This window comes from Syngnathoides biaculeatus, chromosome 3 (assembly GCF_019802595.1).
Source record: "Syngnathoides biaculeatus isolate LvHL_M chromosome 3, ASM1980259v1, whole genome shotgun sequence".
Classification (NCBI taxonomy): Eukaryota; Metazoa; Chordata; class Actinopteri; order Syngnathiformes; family Syngnathidae; genus Syngnathoides; species Syngnathoides biaculeatus.
In genome coordinates this window covers 39,309,987-39,316,611 of record NC_084642.1, presented here as the reverse complement: position 1 = coordinate 39,316,611, position 6,625 = coordinate 39,309,987, and positions in this window count along the sequence as shown.

Here is a 6,625-nt window from a genome sequence, read left to right as displayed (position 1 = left end):
TACATGTTTGTTCATGTGCGTGTGCATGTGTGGAAGCTTGCTGAATACATGTGTTGTCATCATTTCTTTAACAACTTTAACAGGCAGCAGTTCTGATGATTAGATGTTTTTGTTCTTGCTATCTCCTGCTAGGAGGCTGCCACGTTATCTAGAGCAGAGCAAAGCATTTCTTTATTGGAAGCAGATGTATGATAATTATGATCACAATTATTCCTACACCCACTGTATTTGAAACAAAAAAAGTTTTTGTACACATATTTTTTTGTTTCAAATAGAGTATATATATATATATATATATATATATATATATATATATATATATGTGTGTTTGTGTGTGTGTGTGTGTGGTGTGTGTGTACAAATTTACATGAATTGCAATAAATGCCTTCCAAATGTAACAGATTTCTTTGTTTTCAATTTGGAGTTGTTGATACTATCTTTGAATGTCAAAATGTCACTCCCAATTTTCAAGGAAGAATGCAAAGTCCATTATCTTAAGATTATAAAGGATGCACGGGTAACCACAGTCATGCCAATATAATTCCACAAAGACATGTACTTAAGAATGCTCTTCACATCATTTTATGAATATAGGGACACATTTTATTTCAATTTGCTGTACAGAGGGAATATTCCACTGATTTCCATTTGATTGTTTGTTGGTTGGAACCCAGTCCGGATTAGTGGAATTATACAGATGTGCTGCCTTGCCTGAAACAATAATCATAAATAAGAAAATGTTAATATAATGATCTTTTTGTTTGACCAAGTTACTTAATTAAACGGAACACATCATATTAAAATTTCAATAAGTTGTTGAAAGGATGCTGATATTAAAACAAGTCCCCAGTCCTAAAATATTTCAGAATTTGATTCATGTAACTCAGTACAATATCAAACAATAACCATATTATTAAGAGCACACCAGAAAAACGTTTCAAAACAATTTCAGAACAGTATTCATTTAACATCATTATAAGAGGAAGCATGTTTTCCTGTTGTTTAGTATCAATTTCATTGTTCACTTGTTCCAAGTGCCAACACACCATGCAGCCATACATGACCCACCATTCTCTGGGCTTGCAGATCAAGGTCACCTGTTTACTCAAATGTATCACTCAACTGACAAAAAAACACTTACCAGTGACAAAATGATCTGAGCACACACGAAACTGGGACAGATTAGCAGTGTTTACATCTGCTCTGGACAATGCTGCCAGCCAATCCCTTTGACCCTGAGAAGGAAGTTTTTCAGTTTGTTCTCCCTGCCATGTTATAACAGCTGGAATCCTGAATAATGACTTGTTCACGTCAGACCTTGCTCTGTTGGAGCAGCCAACCACAGCACTTGAGTTAACAATATCTGGAGGCCAGTTGGTTTGTGCAAGTTTTAAAAAATAATGGAGTCACTGGTGCACGGGGATACGGCCTCCGGTACACTTGTTTGCTTTTCAATATGGCGGACAATTAATGTGCATGCTCGGCAGTGACATCAGTTGCAAGCCCTCTATATGCCCGCCACTTCGCATCACGTCACCTGACTAAGAAAGCGTAACAGGATTGGCTGGCTGCTGGGTGTTGGGTTCTGAAATCCTTTGCTAATGTCTGTGACCAAAAGTAATGTTTCCAAGTGTTGCCCCATAGTCATTGAACCTTGTTCCACATTTTTGGACTGCTTACCTGTGTATGACCTCAGTTTTGAATAAAGCCACTCTCAACATTATGCCCTCGCCTTGGAGTCCTGCAGTTGGGTCCTGTCCCTTGCCACGTGCTTATGACGGATGTGTTGTCGTCAAGATGTGGACATGAGGCGGCCATGGATTGGTCGCCAACAAGACGTGGGCATCAGGCTTTCATGCATTGGTCGCCGCCGAGACGTGGGCGTGAGGCGGCCATGGATCGGTCATTGCTGAGACATGGTCGTGAGGTGGCTGTGGATCAGTCGGCACTGAACCGTGGTTGTCAGGCAGCCGTGGATTGGTTGCCTCCGAGGCGCGGTCTTCAGGCGGCCGTGGATGGGTCGCCACCAAGACGTGGCCATAAGGAAGCTGTAGCTCAGTCCCCACCGAGGCATGGGCGAAAATGTGGCTCGGTGCCCACCGAGGTGGAAGAGAGAATCCACTGTGGCCGGTTGACAGTGAGGTGAGGGTAGAAGTCCACTGTGGCTCGGTCGCCACTCAGGCAGAAGCGAGAGTCTGCTGTGGCTCGGTCGTCGGCGAGGAGTGAGTGAAAGTAGCCAGTGGTTCTGTGGCCAGTTCATTCTGTCAAAAGAACGAGGCAAGGGACAGGACCCAACTGCAGGACTCTGAGCCGAGGGCATTATGTTGAGAGTGGCTTTATTCAAAACTGAGGTCATACACAGGTAAGCAGTCCGAGAAGGCACAGACACAAAAGGCGCAAGGCAAAAGGCAATGTCAAAAAACATGAAACAAGGTCCGATGACTATGCTTGCGTACTCATGCACGACAGTGAAGTGTCCAATACACAGTAGCACAACAACCTGGCAAATGCAGAAGACCAACTCAAGGTTTAAATGCCTGGTCCAATTCGTGTCCATGCAGTGCAGGTGTGAGACTGCTGCCAGAGGCAGCTCCACCCAGGGCAGTGGCTTCGCCTTGCCCCTGAAATGGGAATGTTTGCGTGAAGCCAGGTCTCCGTAATGATGATGACACACCACTGACAAACAGTGATTATTCACAAATTGTAATTCCAGCTTGTCAGTTTTGTTTGCGATAGATCTGGCATTTGTGAGGTACAGGCTTGGAAGAGGTGGTCTGTGTGTATTATTCTTTTGGCCCAAGAATGTGGCCAGACAAATGGCATCACATCTGCTTTCTCTCTTTCCTCTGCCTGCGCCTCTTCATTGGCCCGACAACAATCCACAGTGAGCCCGGTAGTCTTGCTAGCTTGTCTGGAATGTTGTATTTGCAGTGAGAGTCGCATGAAACTGCTACTTTGTGTTGGTATCCAAAGTCAAAAAGTTCCTTGTGAATGTAGCATTGTAGCGCCAAGGCACATGTGAGCAACATGCCCAAAAAAACCAAGACAATATACGAATACTAGCACTGATAGTGAGAGCCATGAAGCCGCTGTGTCCTTGGGCACCACCACCGCTTGAGTGGGGATGCACAAACCAACTCGTCTGACTCGAGTCGATCACGCGGTTTCTGAGGTGCTCCAACAGTGGACGGTTTTCAGAGAAGTCTGATGGTCTTCCAAATGCCAGCTCCGGCGGTGTTGGAATCTCCCCGCCCAACATCAGCAGAGGACGAGTGCATCTGGTAAAACTCTTGATGAAAGATTGGTAGGCCATTAACACCATGGGAATGTTCCCTTTCCCGTCACGCTGGTGTTTAGCGGTGAGAATGGCGAGGTCTTGCTTCATGGTGCGGTTGAACCGCTCAACCAGACCATCACTCTGAGGATGCAAGGGCATGGTGTGGGTCTTTTGCATGTCCAGTCGCTTGCACAGGGCAGTGAAAACCTTTGACTCAAAATTCTTGCCCTGATCACTGTTGCAGGATGTCTGCAGTCTCAACATGCTCTCCAGCAGTGCATACACAATTGTCTCCACCTCTTGGTCTCGTAAGACATACGCATCTGGGGATTTTGTGAAAGACTCCATCGCTCACAAAACATGCTTATTCCCTCTTTCAGTCACAAAGAAAGGGCCCATCATCTTCACAGCCACACACGCAATGGGTGGCCCAACCGCTTTCTGCTGAAGCGGTGCGTGTAATTGATCCTGGGGTCCTTTGTAAGCAGGACGTCTGAGGAAACAACTAACCACTGAATTTTTGCTTTTTTATTGAACACTTCTGCAGCACACCAAACATTCTCAAACAATGAGCTGCTGCTCTGCCTCCTGACTCTCCTGCCCAGTGGATATACAGATATTACAGTATGTACTCATACATAACATTCCCTCTGTCTCTAATGAGATTATTTTAAATTATTTATTTATAAATTATTTTATTTTTTAAATTCATTATTATGATGACTAATAATACCAACCATCCATCCATTTTCTAAGCCTCTTATCCTCACAGGAGCGCTGAAGCCTATCCCAGCTGTCAACGGGCAGGAGGCAGGCTACACCATGAAATGTTCGTCAGTCAATTGCAGGGAATATAGATACAAACAGCCGCACTTATAATCACATCTAGGGGCAATTTAGAGTGTCCAATTAATGGACGATGTTTTTCGTGATGTGGGAGGTACTGGAGTTAGGATTAGGAAACCCACCAAGGCACAGGGAGAGCATGCAAACTCCACACAGGAATGGCTGGGATTGAACCCAATGCTTTCCAAGCAATCCACCGTGCCGCCTGAATAATAATACATTAAACCTATATCACACTTCTCAACACTCAAAGACAGTTGCCACGAATAAGAAAATAATAACAACTGTGTGGTGAGTGAGCAGGAAGACAGCCCAGGTGGCAGATACTGTTGTCAGTGATGCTGTGCACCTCAATGGAGAAAAGTTACTCTGGCTTGTGAGAGGCTAGATAAGGGGTTGCCAATCTTTAGCACTCAAAGAGCAATTTTGACCCGGTTTAAACAAAAAAGACAACACTGGGAGCCGCAAATACTTTTTGACATCTGAAATGACGATGTTAGTCCATATATTGTTGGATGTTTCAGCTGCCAGGCAAAAGAGTGAGAGGAAGACCAAAGAAAGGGTTGATGGATGTTGTGAGGGAGGACATAAGGACAGTGGGTGTTAAAGAAGAAGATGCATGAGATAGGCTTAGATGGAAAAAGATGACACACTGTGGCAACCCCTAACGGGACAAGCTGAAAGGAAAAGAAGAAGAAGTCTATATATTTTTTGTTTGTCCAAACAACCCTCTGAACAATGCGTGTGTCTGTGTGTGCGTGTGTGTCTATATACATCCATTCATTTTCTTAGCTGATTATCCTCACAAGGGTCGTAGGGAGTGCCGGAGGCTTTCCCAGCTGTCAACATGCTGGAGGGAGGGAACACCCTGCTGAACTGGTTGCCACCCAATCACAGGGCACATGGAGAAAGACAACAGTACCAATCAAAATCACACGTAGGGGCAGTTTAAGGTCTCCAATTAATGCTTGTTTTGGGGATGTGGAAGGAAACCGGAGTGCCCAGAGACAGAACATGAAAGGATTGGAACCCTGGTCCTCAGAATTGTGAGGCGCGTATAGTGCTTTGGTGAATCTGTTGAGTGAATGTTAACCTCAGGGATGGATCATTAACTAAATGAGGAAGCACGTTATTTTATGAAAAAGAAGTGAACGATTCATAAACAAAAAATAATAATGAACTGATTTGACTGATTCAGTAATGCAGCCCTATGGGGGCACAAGCCAGTGCAATCTGTAGGCCAGCCCCAAGCCCGGATAAATGCAGAGCGTTGCGTCAGGAAGGGAAACCGGCTTAAAACTTTGCCAAACAAATACAGTATGGCTGCTTATCAAAAGAATCCCCATCCCGGCTCGGTCGTGGCCTAGGTTAACAACATCCTCCCCCGGAACCGTTAACCTGCAGGGCGTCGGTGGAAATCAAAGAAGAGGAGGAAACCAGATTCTTCGGCAGAAGAAGAAGAGGAATGCACAGAGCCTGCAACTGAGTGTAGGGACTTTGAATGTTGGGACTTGTAAGATAAGCTTACACATTTCACAGAGGCCTGTGAAATGTATCTCCTCATGTGTCATAAATCTTTTTTAATTACTCTTTTGCTGTGCAGGGATGTGTGTGTGTGCTGTTTGTCTATGGGAAGTTTAAGAGCTCAAGGTGACTGCAAATTTATAATAGTTGCATTCTTGTGGGTTTTTGTAACAGGAAGAACTGTGTCCACTCAGAGGACACCCGGCCTTGAGAAGATTAACTGTCTCTGTATAACAACTTTACTTGTCTTGTGAAACCTCTTTCCCCCTCCCTATGTGTGAAACTCAATAAAATGTGTGGTTTTGGGGGGGGCTCGGAGAGAGTCTTACGTGCGGGTGTGGAGGATATGTTCTGCTCCTCCAAGCTCTCCCTAAACTGCAGTTTAGTAAAAAATAACTCTGCCTCTGTCTCAATCATTCTATCCCTGGTGCTGTGACCTCTGGGTCCACATTGAGCGAGAAGTCCGTGCTTTGGACCCAACAGACTTTGACAGGAAAAGTTCGGAAGTTGATTGACATGATGATAAGGAGAAAGGTGCATCCAAGGGAGCAAGTGGAAAGGTAGTAAGGCTTGAGGTTAACGGGCAAGGTTTAAATTATTTTACCATGGAGTAGAAGGGAAGAAAATGGAGTCGGGGTTATTTTAAAGGAAGAGCTGGCTAAGAATGTCTTGGAGGTGAAAAGAAGATCAGATCCAGTAATGTGGCTGAAATTTGAAACTGAGGGTGTTATGTATAATGTGATTAGTGGCTATGGCCCACAGGTAGAATGTGACCTAGAGTTGAAAGAGAAATTCCGGAAGGAACGAGATGAAGTAGTTTTGAGAATACCAGACAGAGAGAGAGTTGTGTTTGGTGCAGATTGTAATGGATGAAGAAGTGATGGGTAGGTATGGCATCCAGGAAGAGAACTTTGAGGGACAGATGGTGGTGGACTTTGCAAAAAGGATGGAAATGGCAGTAGTGAACATTTTTTTTCC